Source organism: Saccopteryx leptura, chromosome 2 (genome assembly GCF_036850995.1).
Source record: "Saccopteryx leptura isolate mSacLep1 chromosome 2, mSacLep1_pri_phased_curated, whole genome shotgun sequence".
Lineage (NCBI taxonomy): Eukaryota > Metazoa > Chordata > Mammalia > Chiroptera > Emballonuridae > Saccopteryx > Saccopteryx leptura.
The window spans coordinates 264,820,057-264,837,518 of NC_089504.1; the positions used below are offsets into that span (position 1 = coordinate 264,820,057).

General features: G+C 43.7%; 1 pseudogene; it reads left to right on the forward strand.

The window, feature by feature from the left end:
• Positions 1 to 5,225: 5,225 nt before the first annotated feature.
• Positions 5,226 to 9,912, forward strand: LOC136391948 (cytoskeleton-associated protein 2 pseudogene; annotated as a pseudogene).
• The last annotated feature ends 7,550 nt before the right edge of the window (positions 9,913 to 17,462 follow it).

Sequence of the window (17,462 nt, forward strand, 5' to 3'; positions counted from 1 at the left end):
AGCAGCACTTTGAAACATTCCAGTGATATTTGTATTGCCTAGTGATAAGCACATGCTCAGCAAAGGGAATGGAGCACGAGGCTGGCTTTTATCTCAGAACATAGACATCAGGAACTGTGGGAAGGAGTGCTCTGGAAGGAGGTCCCTCCCTGGGGCGGGCCCTGTGCTGGGGATGGAACGCAGACCCCATATCAGAGGAGGCCAGGTGAAGGAGGGCCACACTCCAGTCTGCTGGTGGGGGAGACAGAGGGGCTGGCTGCATCCCTTGGTAGTTCTCACTAACAGCCAAAACCAGGCCCTTGAAACAGTCATTTAGTAAGGTATGGTTTTACGGAATGGAAGGGTTGTCGTAGAAAACCAAAATTGCACCAAAGTAGCCTGAGGAAACCAATGTGAAGTGGCCATTTTTCATAAATGTATTCATTTAAATTGGGATAATAAAGGAAGTTTTGTGGTACTTAGGCTACAATATGTGTCACTTAAGGAAGTGATTATGTCTTAATTTTCACAACTGATGAGTAGTGCAGAAACCGAGTGTTAATCTAGTCTCGGGCAACAAAAGGAATGCGCCTCCGCTGACTTGTACCCAGGCCAGCCCACACCAGTCTTCCAGGTGTGCTCAGATCTTCTCTCCCATGTCCTCATCAGCTTTCCTCCCTCTGGTTATCAATGTCACACTGGGGCCAGCCCTGTGAATGGTGGGAGGATGGAGGATGTGGGTCACGGAACCCAAGACAAATCACATGCAGTTCCTGACCTCTCTATAATTTTTATTCTTTAGTGAAGGTCAACATAAAAGGGAAAAATAAACGCAAGAAGGGCACCTTGGGGAGATAAGGGAATATAATGGTGCCAATTATGTGCAGGGTGAGCTGTTGGTCTTCTCACACCAGTTCTTCATATAACAATAGTGCCTCCTCCCTCACCCCTGCTTAGTAGTGATACCATTTTTGCAGGTCATGCTGCCCTTCATTATTTCAGTCTAACTTCTAGCGACCTGACTTGTTCTAGTTACCCCCTGAGTTATTTTCAGCATGAAGTTTTGAAGGTCTTTGACAGTTTTTATACCTTCTCTACGACTGAACATTAACATATTAAAAATAAGCATTTTAGGTAAACACTGCTTCAGACTTTAGAGAGATCGCTGGAGTAGTCCAAGAATGTTTACTGTAGCTTTAAAAGAGTCAAAACAATATGGAATGTATTGATTAGATAATAGAACACCATGCAAAGAAATACAAATCAGTCATGGAAATAATGTTGTAGGTAAATATTTATTGGAGTATTAAATGGGAAAAATATGAGGCTGTTTGTACAATGTAATCCAGTGGGTAGGTGTGTGCCTATGCATTATAGTATGTGTATAGTTCTGGAAGGAAAATGGAACAGGTTACTAACACTGCATAAATTTTTTAAATTCTCTATTTTGGCTTATCTGTATTTTCCACATATTCTACAATAAATATTAAACTTTATAATAAAAAAGTTACTTTAAAAAGAAAATAGCCAAATATATCTTGAAAACTTAAACTAAAAAAAAATTTAAAAATTAACAACTCATGATTCTCCACATGCAAATTTTGGTTTCATTTATTTTTGTTCTGGCAATGTGGACTTGTATGGTTTGCTTTCCCATCTAAAAAGGAGCTGAATACTGTTCTCAATCCTTCAGTCTTACAGATTATAGGAGAAAAAGTGAATAACACAAGTTGAAATGAGCCTCTGTTTTATTGACTAGCCATGTAACTTTTGGGAAATCACTTTCTACTTGTGCAAACCAGAATTCCCAAAGAGGTGCAGAAAGGAGAGACATTATTCAGTTGAGACAGTTTGCAAACCAGGGGAAAGGCAGTCTCCAGTAGAAAACAAAAGTGGGTGCCACTGAGACAAAGGGGAGGCCACCTTTTACAGAAAAAGTTCCTGGCCCGGGTTCCAATTGGTCCAATTTTATGCAAATGAGGTTTCCAAATTCAAACAGCTCTGATTGGTCTGAATCATGCATTTTTGAATGGTTGGTATGTATGCAAATGAGAGTATAATTGTGCAGTTCTGATTGGATAAGGCAGGTCACAGTTCACTGGTCCAAAGATAAAATCAGGGCTTCACTGTGTCGTTGACTTAGACCAGGGGTCCCCAAACTACGGCCCACGGACCACATGCGGCCCCCTGAGGCCATTTATCCAGCCCCCGCCGCACTTCCAGAAGGGGGACCTCTTTCATTGGTGGTCAGTGAGAGGAGCACAGGATGCGGATGCTCCTGGAGTACCGTATGTGGCGGCACCACAAAGCGCGGTGTCGCTCACGTACAGTACTACTTCCAGTAACACGGGATGCACGCGTCATGGATCTGGAAGCACATCATATCACTTGTTACAGCTAGCAGTGACAAATATGGAACCAGACATTGACCATCTCATTAGCCAAAAGCAGGCCTATAGTTCTCATTGAAATACTGGTCAGTTTGTTGATTTACATTTACTTGTTCATTTTAAATATTGTATTTGTTCCCATTTTGTTTTTTTACTTTAAAATAAGATATGTGCAGTGTGCATAGGGATTTGTTCATAGTTTGTTTTTTTTTATAGTCCGCCCTCCAACGGTCTGAGGGACAGTGAACTGGCCCCCTGTGTAAAAAGTTTAGGGACCCCTGACTTAGAGTAAACAAGCCAGGCATAGCGTGGGAAGCTGAGAGCTCAGTCAGTGAGTCTTCCCTGTATACAAAGTACATGAAAGACCCTGTTAGCAAATTGTCCCTAGACTCTTATTATTCATAAAATTTGGGCCCTCAATTGACCATGAAGAATCTATCACAGTAGATCAATTTCTTCTCAGGATTCACATCACGCGGTCATGGGGTCCACATTTGTAAATTGAGCCAATCTCCACCTTTTAAACCCCTTTATGCCCTAGGCAGGAGTCTAGGTGGCTGAGGTCACAGGCTGGCTGCTGCAGCTCGACAGCCTGTCTGATATGATGGGAAAGTGCCCTCCAGGCACATCATATGTGGTGTTAAGAGAAGTTCCAGTGCTTGTAGGATATCCCCATATATGTGGCTTCATTGAATGGCTTTATTTTCTGTCTTCCAGTGGACACATATTTCCTGGGCCCCGACAACAAACAGAAGAGAAGGCAGCAAGAAAGACAATAAACCCAAAGAAAGAAAAGAAAGCGGTCAGCAGTCATGGAAGGAGCAGCAAAGGGAAGTTGAAATCTGGAGGCCAGCTGGAGAGCGCAAAAAGAACCATGTATGGAAGTCAGCTTGGTAAACTGAAGGGCGCAATTTATGTTTGATTGCATTAATATTAGGCTGTTTCTTGAGATGAGAGCCTCCACTCACTCAGGCCTCTAAAAGAAAGTCTGGCAGTTGGTGGATCTTCAGAAAGCCTGTGTCATAAAACTTATCTTCAAACTGGGAGTTATTCAGTCTCAAAGTTGATGCCCCTTCCCAATCCTGACCACATGGGTTAACCTGGAAGTGAATGTCTGGAAGAAGTACTAGAGTTGGCCGCAAGTCCTGGGTTTGAGTTTTAGCTCTGCTAATTATAAACAAATCATTTACATGCAGAGATTCAGCTTCTTTATTGGTAAGATGGGAGGGTTAATACCACCCTGCCCACCTCCTTAAGTGGCTGTAGGGTGGGTTGAGAATCCACTGAATGTAAGTGAAGGTTGTGCCAGTGAAACCAGGGCTGACATTTTCCCATGAGTTGTCCGGAATGCTGTGCTCAAGGCAGCGTGTTTACTGATTACCTGACAAGCAGGTTGATTAATAATAGATGGGGTGCTGCTATCTACATTTGTCACCAAGAGCTCGGGTTGCAAAACATTGATCTTGTTTCAGTACCTGTTTCTTTAAGTTTCAAGAAATGGGATCCACCGCGTCCTTTCCCTGCATTTACTTGGACACCCACCAGGTCTGAGCCTTACACCCACCCAGCATATGCAGCCCTCTGAGGAGCCTCTGACAGTCGCTGCCAATGTCACTACTGCTCTCCTCCTTCTGCCTCACACCATACAGCAATCAGAGGGCTTAATGAATTTTCCCAGCACCCGCTGTTTGGGAGTACGTGCACCGGGAAGGGCTGTTTGGGGTCTTAGTGCTCATGAGTTTAGTAATTGGAACACTCATGTTTCCTCCTGCCAAGTGTCCAATGACGTGACATAAAAGTTTCCCATTTGGCACTAGTGGCTCAGGAGGTGAGTCCTCCTGGCACCTGGGGTTAGAGCAGAGGAGCTGAAGGTCACCCTGACCCCTGCTCCTTGGGTCATCACCTCCTTGTCCATAATCATCAGACTTGCATTTCCATGTGAATGAGCCAAAGGAAGAGAGTGTTTCTAAGTTTTGTGGGTCTTTCATTCTCTTCTTTTCTTTAAAAAATTGGACCAGAAACTCCAGTCCTTTCAGCCTCCTTCCTCTCCCTGGAGCCCCGCTGGTGCATATTGCACTAATGGAACTGTGGGCCCTGCCAACTCAAAATGAGGAACGGTCGGCACCGCCTCAGTGGCCTAATGAGGAACCCTAAATGGAAATGAGAGTCAAACATGCATTGAAAATATTCAGGTCCCAGCCAATTGTCCCTCCTCTGTCCCTTGCCATCTCAGGGTCCTGAGCCTAGTGCCAGCGGAAGGTGACCTGCCAAACTGATACCCCCTGTAGCTCCAATGGGACCCGGCAGCACACTCTGAGCTTGTTTTCTCTCTGTTTAGCAGCTGCCAATGCAGGGGCTGAAATGCGAGGGCAAGCGAAAATGGGAACAGGGTTCATGTGACTAAGCAGAATAAAAAATCTGGAGATAGGGAACAGGATGTCAGACACAGGGTGGGGGTCTGAAAACCCATCATTAGGAATTTCACGACTCTGAGAGGAGACTAAGAACTTATATCAGCATCGTTAGTGGATAAAGAAGAGGGGAGAAGGTGCAGTGTGTGTGTGTGGGGGGGGAAACATGGTCCCGGGCCTGGTGCTGGGGCAAGTTAGCTGCAGGCATGGAAGTTTCTCTGAGTCTCGGTTCCCAAGGTGTGGAATGGGGATGGGACTACATGGTTTACCGCTGCCATTTGTCAGGACTTCATGAGACACCATCTGCGGAAGGGCTTTGTCAACTAGGGGCCCATCAAATGGGAGGTATTGTTAGATGATTAAAGGTCTTTTTAGGCAAATGAATTAATTAGAAATCTGGAGGTGGTAAAGCCAGCTAAGCAGCTAGGGAATGGGCTAGGTAGGCATGAGAGCATGGAAGCCCCCCAAACTGCAAGGGTACAGTTAATAAAATCAACACTCAATATGAAAAGGCAGGTTTGTTTGGGACAAACTGAATAAAGCAAGTCCACGGTAGCCAAGGTGATATCCGTGTTGTTAAAGAGCTTGTTGGCAGAGGCACATCACTAGCATGAAATCAGCAAAGAGTGGAGCATGGACAGGCCTTCACCAGAACTGTCCAGGGGAAATGGTGATGAGACATTCCTACGTGGAGATGGGCCTTCACGGTTTGGCTCCCTTAGACCACACAGCTGGTCCCTATCTTGGCTTCATGTTCACCAAACCCCCTTCTAATCAGTTTCTGATTTGCATGGAGATTTCTCACCAGGGACAAATGTGCAGATCAAAGAACTTTAAGGCAAGAGCATTTTTCCCCCACTATAATTCTTTATATACCAGTCTTCTATGATTTTGATTCGTATAAATCATTTCCCTCTGGGCCCCGTTGGGAGCCATGATTGAGTTTTTATACCTGGGAGGCTAAGGGAAGACTGAAGCTCAGAATGGCAAGATTCTCAAGGATCTGCTAACTTGGGTTATTTCTGGGCACACAGTTGGCATTGCCTGGACTATGTACTATGTCCTTCTAAGTGACAACTGCTTTGAAAGTCTAAAAAGTTGACCTGGACCAAGGTTAGGGCTGGAGAAATGCAAAGGGAGAGGTTTCAGAAAGGCCTTGTTAATAGCATAGATATTAGCAAGGCAAAGAAGCAAAAGAAGCCAGGAATCAATGAAGTCCCAAGTTTTAGGAGTAGTGAACTGAGATGGGGTAAGGAAGAGAGTGTTCCTATTGATAATACCGAGAGGAATGTATAGGTTGCTTTCTTCCCTCCTGTACTCATAAAGTTGTGACTAATTAGAGTAGGCTTCCTTTCCTTCCGAGAATGGTCAAAACCTTAGAATCCTCCTCTACTCAAAACATTCTAGAAACTACTCTAATAGGTCAGAGCTAGTACATGAGATGCCATTTTGGAACTGTTAGTAGTTACCAAATATTTATTGGTAAATTATTGATAATAACCCTGAGCAGATTAGATTAGACAAATTTTTTACTCAAAAAAAAAAAAAAAAAAAAAAAAGAAAGAAAAAGAAAAAGTAATTGACCTTCTCTGATATCTAATCTCCAATAAGGACTACAATAAAATACGAAAAGTTATGTTCCCCAGGTGTGCTATGTCTGACCACATCTCCTGCCTCATTGGTGGAGAAGAGAAAATTTTGATGTGAGCATAAGCTTATCTGGCTAGAGAAGTAGCTTCCCAGGAACCTTGGGGGAGGCCTGACTTGAGCCCTACCCTTGGCCTTGATAAAAATGTTTCCAAACTACTGCCTAGCTCCTGTAAACTCATCAGTTGTCTTACAAGATTTTCTTATTGTATGTGCTTGTTTCTTTTCACTTGGTCAGCCCTGAAGTTGAATGCAATTTTATTTTGCTACTTTCATTATGAGCTGACTGTCGAACAGGTTAAGACTCTTGGATCCTTTTATTTAGCAGAACATGGATTGTTCTGTCCTGGGAGCTGCCCGCCCACTCTGCACTCCGGCCAGTGCAGCCACAACGCTCCTCCTCCCTCTAGGGACGTTGCAGAACACCACTGTGAACGAGGGTGCAGTAGCCACAGATCTTGTTTTATGGAATTTATCTCACAAGGAGATTATCAGAGAATGGAGTGGCTGGATCACTGGACTCAAATTCAGTAAAAATTTTATAAAATTTGGGGACATTTTTTTTCTTTTGGTTGGCAGCAGCTAAAGCCACTTTAACCACAGTCGCTTCAATGATGGGCCTACCTCCCAAGCTTATGAAGCTCGTTTGCCTTGAAAACCACCACCAGGCCAGCGCTGTAGATGATCTGGGGGAAGCCTCTTGGGGAAACTACCTAAAAATGCCCTAAGGAGCATGGGCATAAGGATGCATCTTAATTTCAGGCATAGCAGGTTCTGCTAATGTGGATTCGGTGACCCAAAGTTTTAAAATCTAAGTCTGGGGTGTGAGTGCACGCACTTGAGAAGCACTGCTGTGGGCCAGGGCTTCCTGTGATAGTAAACTTGGGAAGAGGAAACACGGGTCTGGGAGAAGGGCTAGAAGGGTGTTTAGGCCTCAAGCAGGCACTTTGAATGAGTGAATGAATGAATGCTTGATTCCTGTGACCTTCTTCATTGCATAAGAGATTCTCTTTACTAAAATAAAACTAATCAAAAGAAATACATAAAAGTAGACTTCCACAGGCAGTGTGAGGCCATTGTCAGAAAATGCTGATTAGCAGTGAAACTGAATACTGAAGCTGGAGTGGGTTCTGCTGTAAATCGCAGCCTCAGGTGCATGAAAGGTTTAGTCAGTCAACCTTTTTCTTCCTGGGATAGGTCAAATTAGAGGCTTCCAGTTCTTTCTTCAAAGAAAGCAGAACAGAAGGAGAAGCATGCCAGGGTCTTAGCAGCTTGCAAATCCCAAGTCAATCTAAGAACAGCTTTTATTATTCAAGTGTCTTCTAAGCACCAACCACAAACATAAGTGTTAAGGTGATTGCCATACATTTGCTAATCCTCACAGCAATGCTGCAAAGCAGAGCTCCTGTCTCTGTTTCAGTTATGAGAGAAAGGATGTCCAGAGTAAGTAAACAACAGAGCCAGTGCAGACCCAGGTCAGTCTGACTCCAAAACCCTCACCTTCACTCTCTCTCTCCCCTCAGTTAGAAGAGCTCTCACAGCCTTTGTTGTACTTAAATGTAGTATTTGGAAAATTTTTAGAATTTTGAAAACCAGTCTGCTCAGCCACAGCAGCAGACACACATACCAGTCAGAGGTTTGTATTCCAAGAACAGAATCAATGAGGCAGTGCTGCTTGGCTCAGCGCTGTAGCTGTGAGGATTCTTAGATGGTGGCTGTGCTCTTTTAAGGCATTCCAGTGGCTCCTGCTGGGAGCACATATTGACAACGATTACAAGGATCCTCTACTCCCTCTGACCCCAGGTCCCTTCCCATCCAACATACTTCCCTACACATCCATGTCCCCCCACTAGGGAAGTCAGAACTAGATATGCTCTACATATAAATCCCAGGATTGAGCTATTGGGGACCATCTCTCTAGATACCTCCCTCCACTGTAGTGAGCTCCTGCTTCTCACCATTATAAACAAGCTGTGTTTGAATCTTATCACAGCCAAATTGTTCAGTCTGAGGTTAATTCATTTAGGAACCCTGTACAAAGTCAAAGATAAGCATTCTAAGACGATAGAGAAACTTTCACCCATTACCTCTAACTCCACAAAACCTCAGCCGACAGACTGCAGCAGTGTAACCATGAAAAATAATAGAGCCTTAAATATGATAACTACCACTAAATCTGAGAGCGCTACATCTCCGAACAGAAAATTCTCATTTCCTTCAGTTAGAAGTCATTATAATAATACCCAGAACTCCATGAAACAAAGCATCAGTGGAACCTCTTCCAATGTTACAATTGGAAAAGGGTCTCATGAGAAAGAATTACAATCATTAAATTCTGTTTTATCTAGTGTCAAAATCAGTTCTTCTCAGGAAGTAAAAGGAAATAAGATACTATCAAGAAGCATCACATCTGAAATTATAGCCAGGCCTGCTTCATCTTCTATTTCCAAACTGATAGAAAAGTCAAACCCCACTGACCAGCGCAGAATACAGGGCAAAAGCAACTATCGATAGTATACCGGCTTAGTCCAAAGAAAGCGCAGAAGAGAGAAAAGCTCATCAGAGTGAGTGGAAGGCTGGCAATGGAAGAATGCTGAGAAAACCTCTTCACTCAGTGGTCACCAGGATGAACCTGAAGGACAAAATGAGAAACCACTTGGGTCCTTTTGGACTACCATGGCAGGAGCAGATGAACAAAGATTATTTATTGAACAAGCAAACAAGACATTTTCTGAGTGCCTATACCTGATTAGTGAAGGATGCTCAAAGGAGGAAATATTAGGCACATTTAATGACCTGAATAAAAATATTCTAGATACCAAAAAAGGAGGAAAAAAAAAACCTTGTTAAATATTGGATATACCTTGCACATTCTGAACCACCAAACCCTAGTGAAAATATTAGCTCAAGCTAAGAGAAGGCCATTCTAGCAGGGGCTCAGCCTATTGAAGAGATGAGACATGCAACTATAAATATTTTAACAATGAGAATCAAGGAAAAGTTTTGGGAAGGCTTGTACAACCAATATACAACCCAAGAAGTCAATGTTGAAGAGTCAGGAACACTGAAAATGGAAAGTAAACATCACAGAAATGTGATATTTCAAGACAGTAAAAAAGAGCAAGATGACAAAGCAAAACATCCAAACAATGATGTAAAACCCCTAATACTGAAACTCAGGAGATTGACAATTAAATATAATGTGTCTGCTACACCATACTTGCAAAATGCAAAAGAGAAGGTGGCAGTTTGACAAAATGGATCCTACATTTAAAGAGGTGAAGTTTCTAACACCAGTCAGACATTCTCAATGTCTTCAAGAAAAGACCTCTAAATTGCCAGGTATGTCAAAAGACCATTATTCTTGCAGGTCTTCATTGGGACAGTTAACAGAGTTGGGATGTAAAATGGATGGTTTTCTGTGCTGCCTAAATGCAGTTGTGTGCCGGATGCATTTGGAGACTGAAACAACAGAAGAGAAATAAGGAATGGGGTGTTGTGTTTGTTTGTCGTGGCTCTGTCTGTCTCACGGGTCAGTAATTGGCCAGGTACCTAAATATTCTCAGCTATAGCTCTCTTATTAGCATTCACATTCTCGCAGGTGCGGTATTCTGTCAGCAAGCTAAATCCTGCAGTCTATCTCAACAGATTAAGATTTTTGTCCAAGATAGGTGAATTTTGTCAATTAGTTTACTGTGTTCCTTGAATATAGTTAACAAATGTCATTCTTAGTTTCAGTGGTATTTTTAAAATAACTAATACTTAAACTTACTTTGTAATATAAAAAGTCACTGTTAAATCAATGTTTCCTGAAACATGACATGTATATACTATAAACATGCTCTCCTCCCCATACACGCAGGTACCACCAATAAAATTGTTTATGTCTTTGAACTGATACTTTAATGGCATATATTCTATACCAACTCAATGGGTTCAAATAAGTAATTGGTCATTGTAAGAGACTACATAACTGTAAATCTGTGTGTAAGATGCATCTGGTTGAAAATCCCATAGTCTTTATGTTCATACATTCCATTTGTATAACACCTATTTTCTATTTATTGCCTTCCCATAGTCTAGAAAGATTTTTATTCTTTCATAAACTGTGCTCCTAATCTGTATACAAAAAGTTAAAATACCTACTTACAAAATATGCAATTTGCCACACTACAGAATCTTACTAGGCTAAAAATTTTTACAAAACTTGAGCTCTTCTAAACTTGTCAACACCTAGTCACTCACAATTTTACACTAAGAAACCCAAGTAATAATCATTCTTCCAGAGCTTTTCAAGTAAAACACAAATTTGTATTGCACTTGTAATTTTCCAGGTTCTCTTGAAAACTTTCCCCCAGGTATTTTGATAATATTGTGGTCATAAAATAAATAGCAAAGTTGATTCATTTAAAAAAAAAATAAAACCTACAATTTACCAAAACTGATTCAAAAAAATATATAAAAACCTAGTAATTGTTAGCCAAGAAAGAAATTAAATCTCTAATAATAATAAAAAATTTTCTAAAAACATTTTTAGGATAGAGAAAACTCTATTCTAGGTACTTCATTGGAAAGTTCTACCAAATAGTCAAGTCTTGAAATTTTAATCCTATGTAAAGCATTCCAGAGATGTATAAACATAATGTATAAACAGATAATGTCGGGAAAGGCATTGTAGGCAGGGACAGCATGTGCAAAGGCACAAAGGTAGAGAAGAACACCATGAAATTGGGAAATAAATGGTTAGTACAGCTGAAAGTCAGGGGAGATGCTGGAGAGAAGCAGAAGTGGGGGTTGGGAGGTCAGCCGGGGGTGAATCTTTTAAAGTCATGCTGAGGGCAAGGAGAAATTTATTTTGTCCTATAAACAATTAGTTTCCAATTATAAGGTCAGATCAGACCTGTATTTATTTACAGGGAGGGTCTGTGCTACTAGATGATCCTGAGATACCATTTGATATTTATGTAGGAAAAAAATGTATCTAAAGAATAAGACATTACCAATATGAATATGAAAACCTTTCGCTAGTCTCCTAGGAACAAAAAAGGTCCTACAACCCTTACAAGGGCCTTTGAAAGGTATCTTAACCACACGCTCCACAAGGACTTGTACAAGCCTGAACCTGGGATGGCAGACACACTGAGCGCAAGCTGCCTCACCCTACTCCCGAGCCTATAATACATATTTATGATAATAAGAGCTAATAATCGTTGAGTACTCTATGCCAGAAACATTGCTAAGCACTTGACCTGAATTATCGTATCTTCATAATAATCCTGTGAAGCAGGGGCTATACTCTATCTGCATTTTGCTGATGAGAAACAAGCCTGAAAGTGATCAGGCAATTTGCCCAAGGTCACAACTGCTATGCTAATAAGTGGCAGAGGCAGAACTTGAACTTGAGTCTGTCTGACTGTAATACCCCTGCTGTTAACTACTACGCTGTCCTGCCCATGGCAGATATCACTGAGTGGTCATTGCACTTTTTTTTTCATTAGACCAGACTGAGACTTCAACTTCTTTGAGTATAGTTGTCTGAAACCAACCTACGTAGATCAGAGTTGGCACACGAGACAGGACTAAGTTGTGCACTTGACCTGCACCCTCCTATCATCTTAGATGCAGCCTCAGATTCTGATTCAGCTGTTTCAGCCTGAGCAATATCAAAAGCTGATCTGCCACCATAGATTCTATTCTAAACACTTTTACTTGGAGTGTTTACATTAGAAGACCTCCCTAGACTGCTTTTCCAACCTGACCCACACCAGTTAATTTGTTGCTGTGAAAAAACAAAAGAGAGAATTCAAGCTATCTATAAGCTGTCAATATGAGTTTGCTGCCTATAAAGAATGCCTTAGTTGGAAAAAAAAATGCAGATGTGATCCCAGAACAAGACTATGGCTTTATGTTACATGCTCCACATACCTGGGTTGTTTGAATTAATGTAGAAGCCAGAAGCATTGTTGAAGACTCAAAGTTGATTTGAATTTTGGAAAAGATTAATGTACTCTTAGATAGTTCCTTTAACACATTAAAGGTACCTTGTCATCCATACAAAATGGTAAGAAGCAAGTAATAAGTGGTAAGAAGCATGTTAATTTTATAGAGCCCTCCCAGGCAGACAGCACTACCTTAACACAACTGTTTTTCCCTTCCTCCAAACTCCACAGCAGTCACAATTTCCCGCCAAGTATTTACAGTGCACAAATGGAGTGTGGGAAACCCAGAGCCAGTAGGAGGGACCTGGCTGGACCAAGCTGGGGCCTGAGCCCTAGTGAACAGGGGGAGCAACAGGAATGTCCCATCAGTTTTGAGTCTGGCCCTGGAAGGGCTGCTGGGTACATGGCCCTTCCTGTGTCAGTGGTGGATCAGTTGGGTAGGTGGAGGAGCATGTCAAGGCACGGGAGCGGGTGGAACCAGGCAGGCAGGAGCTGGTACTAGAAGATGTGCCAGCAAGGGCTAGAAACCCACTGGGGCTGAGAAGTGAGGGCCTGGTCCAGTCCCAGGGAAGAATGATGACAAGATTAAGTGAGGTTCCAGGCTAGTCACTCAGAGTTGTTCTCCCTAAAGGAGGAAACAGCTAGGGAGGATCCAACGACAGTTAGCTCAGGTCAAAATCCCAAACATGCAGACTGGGAGGACGTGTAGGGGAGGAGTAAGGGAGACAAGAAGAAATTTAAGCTGTTTAGGGAGAGCCTGGGCACTCAGACCCCAAGTCAGTGGATTCTGGGAAGGGCTGACGGTGAAACAGGTTTTGGAACAAATGGGAGCTCAGTTCCCACAGAATGTGGGGCAATGGCTCTGATACATATCTCAGCTCTTCTAGGATTTTTTTTTTCAGTACCCAGAAAGATCTACGTGTGGTGACGGAAGGGAACTGACATAAATCTGCCAGCGTTGGGTGCCTAATTTTCAAAACACCTGAGAAACATTGAGACCTGCCTAAGATCACAACTAATAGGTGCTATGGCCAAGACCTGAATTCTCTACCCTGTCAAGCTGCTTCTGGAAGGACCTGGCCACATGCCCCTGGGAAAGAAAGAGACAAGAAACACTGAAGACCAGCCAAAGGGATCGGACTCTGTTATCATCTCAGTGGTTTTCAACCCTAATTACACATCAAAATCTTCTGAAAAGGTGCACCCCCCACCCAAACACACACCCGCACGCATCAGGACCATCCCCAGAGATTCTGGCTTAATTGCTCTGTGATGGAGTCCGGGCATTAATTTTTTTTTTTTAAGCTCCCCTGGTAATTCTAAGATGCAAACAGGACTGAGAACCTTTGACCTAGTCCTTTAAGGCAGTCAAACGTACTCCGGGCTGCCGGCCCAATGGCAAACTGAAAACCGAGGGCTCAGCATCTTTGTTTCTAACTACGTTTACTTCTCTCTCTCTCTCTCTCTCTCTCTCTCTCTCTCTCTCTCTCTCTCTCTCTCTCTCGGCTCTTAGTTTTTCTGCTGCCTTGGGTGGAAACACCCAGCTCATGCTCAGGTTGTAGAACCCAACCCTCGTTCTCTGATCTAGACATGCACGAACCCTCGGAGCTAGACACAAGGCAGGGTGCTGTGTCCTGGAAGCCAGTGGTGCTGGGACTCCGGGGACCTCCCAGAGGGATGCAGTGCACGGAAGGGAGGAGAGGAGCTCAAGCGGTAACAGAATTCAATCCAAGGAGAACATTCCAGAATATCATCGTCAAAATAGAGGAGCTAGCCAAGAAGAACTGAAGATAGAGATCTAGGGAATAGCAGCACAGAGAGGAGAAAGGTTTATAGCTGAGGTCAAGAGGTAGAGTGTTGAGAAACTCTCCAGGGCGAAGATACCACCTGCAGCTGCTGTTTACTGCAGCCTGGACCTCGGCTGGGTGAGGTCTTGTGTGGCCAGGCCTGACCCAGCTGTTTACCTGCCTGAGCTCCAGGCACCTGTGTCCTGTTGTCCTTGTGCTGCCTCGCCCTCAGACAAAGGATTTGCCTGAAAGGACAGTGAAGGTGACTAAGGGACCCTGAAGCAAAATTTCGGAGAAGATTAGCCAATGAGACTGTGGCAACATCTTGCCTCTCAATGTGTTGGTTCATGTTGCCCAAGATAGTGATCTTGCTAAATTATTCATGAGAATTACCTAGGTCAGCTCCATCCAGACCTCACTGAGAACTTAGAAGACAAATAGACACCTACTCTTTGCTTATTTTATTAGGAGAATTTTTTTTTTTTTTGCCTGCAGCTGTGCCTTGGCCAAGACTGGCTCTGCCGCTGGAGGGCTCAGATTGGCAATGATCTTCCCAGAGCCGGAATGCAAATCACTTACTTCTCTTGCTGACTTCCGTCCTCCACGGTTCAGTCGCCTTTCACTCCCAGCCTTGTTTGAGTTAAACGAACTCTTCCTCTCCTGGAGAGGCAAGGCTATGGAACAGAAGCCCTTTGAGAGGTATCTACTCCAGTTCTTTCTAAACCTGCTTACCATCAGAATCTTAAAAACACAGATTCCTGTACCTCACGAGGGACCTGCGGAATAAGAATCTCTGGGGGTTGTGCCCCACCGATGTGGTATATTTCTCGTCCAAACTGACATCTGCCTCAGTTAACCCGGACAGAAGAGAACCATGTATACTGAATTCACAGTGGCCTTTCATGTCTATAAATGTTACATGTGATCTCTGCTTCAGGTGCAATTCTGGTACATGGGAAGGATCATAGCTATGACTGGTACTTTGTGAGCCAACAGTCATTTGCCTCTCCACCTCCTAAGTCATGTATATTTTGTGTTTTGGTTTTTTTAACATAAACTTTACCATAGAAAAGTAATTAAAAACATTAGCTACTTACTGAGATGTTATACCTTTCTCTAAGATAGCATCTTACTACTAGGCAGTAAAGAGTAAAAGGAAAACTATACCACTTTGAAACAGAAGATCTAGACTTTGAATCCATACCTTGTCCATTATTAGCTAGACTCTGGGGCAATTATATTACCCTTCTGAATTTCAAATTTATTATAATCATCATAGAGGTGACACTCAGGCTGTTATTACCAGATGCCAGGTACAATGTTAAGCACTTTCCTGATGTCATTGGCTTTAATGTTCCCAAAACACCATAGAAGAGAAAAATAGGTCTCAGGAAGTCAGTCACTTTCGCTAAGTGCTCATAGTTATGCCTACCCTGGGTATTTCACGGAGTTACTGTGAGATTATTGGTAGATGACAATGTGATGGTTGTACTATGTACATATTTCTCTCTCCAAAACTGTATGTTACTACAGTCAAGACCATATCTTATTTGTCCTGCAGCTCCATTAGCCATTATTGTACCCCATACTAGTAAACACTAAAAGAACATACTGGTTGAATGAAAATGAATAAATGATTGAAAACAAGTTAACGTTTCAATGAGGCCTTATGTGACTGTAGGCCATATTGAGCAACCTAGTACATCAGTACGACAGAAGCCCCAGAGATATCTGTGCTCTGTGCCACTGTGGCATTATGTATGAAAGGTGGCTTATTACATGAGGTCTCAATAGACCTCCTTGAAGAAATAGTGACCAGGCCTCTGGGGAGTGTTTGGCCCTGTGAGTTGGGGCCAGTGCTGCCAGCTTAACTTGCTCACCTGGCCCACACCGGGCAGTAGCCCGGATAAGAGCCCTAACGACATGCCTTGTGCATCCTTACAGTAGTCTCCCTCTGGGTCTAACCTGGCCTCCTCAGACCTGACCCTGTTCTTCCTCTCCTTTTTCCCTCTGCGTCCTCGGCCTGACCCTACCTTTCCGGCTCCAACCTTGGCTGTCCTCCTGCTTTCCAATGGGCATTTACCCTTCAGAGTGCACATGCAGCCGCTGCTGTGGACAAACTCCCTTCCACTCAAGCTTGGCCTCCACCCATTGTCCACTATGCTCTGCCAGGCTCTGGTGATGGGAGTCAGACACCAATCAGACATCAACGTCAGGCAACGGCTCTCACCGTGTTCTCAGGGACGGCTCCCAGGGAAGCAGAGAACTCCCCCTGTGCCTGGACGGGGCTGCTGTCCCCAGTCTCAGCCCCTGCACACAGACACTGGTTGAGTATTGGTGGAAGGCGACAGATTTGGATGGGATACCACACTGTGCCGCTCAAACAGAGTAAAAACCAAACTGTTAGAAACATGCCCCAAACCTTTCGGGGAGAGGGAGAAAAGGAGCCTACTCTGGAAAACTGAAAAAGTCAAATGAAAAAGTTGGTCCCCGGGCAAAATAACACTGGAGGCGACTGAGTGAGGATGAAGCAGAAGAGAACTGACAACTACAGAAACATGGAAAGAGCACTAATAATGTGGAGATAAAGGCAGAGCAAAGGGCCCGTGGTCTCACAAAGTAGCATTAGGTGACATTAACATAGCTGCTATAAACCAGAGTACCAGCCCAGTCATCAGGGATTAGCAGTCACAGCCAGCAGGGGGCACTGGAGTAGAGGCTGCGGGAGCATTTTAGTGGTGGTGCAGCAGGTATGAGGAGCCCTGGGGAGGGCTGAGGGTCCCCTCGGTTGGATGAGGTGGAGTGCATCTCAGAGGCTTGAACATAAAGACATCTGTTGGTCCTCACACCTCTGAGTGTCCTTGCCCTGCCTGGGATGCTGTATAGGTCTCCTAGGGGCAAAATTCCCAGCTGGCCCCTAGTTAACATTTCAAGAGGTGCTGATGTGAGATTGGGCAGCTCTAGGTGTTAGTAACCTGGGGAAAAACCATTTGTTTCCTGTTTTCAACTGCAGTGAGAATTCCACACTGTGACCCCAAACTGGAAATATGTCAGAAGAACCTAGTTTACAGTCCCACAGCAGTCAATGCCTAATAAACGTTGTTCTTTTTCCTCAATAAACCCATCTGACAGTCTGCCTCCAGCCTCACACATACCAGAGTTGATCTGTGCACCTCAGAACTGAAGAGCTCTGGGCCCCATAAAGCTCACAGGCCCTCTGGCCAGAGACCCTTTTGTCCCAGCGCCTTTGTTGTTGCAGACTTCTCACTGTGAGGCCTAGGCAGCTGCCAGGGGCCACCCCGGGAGCCG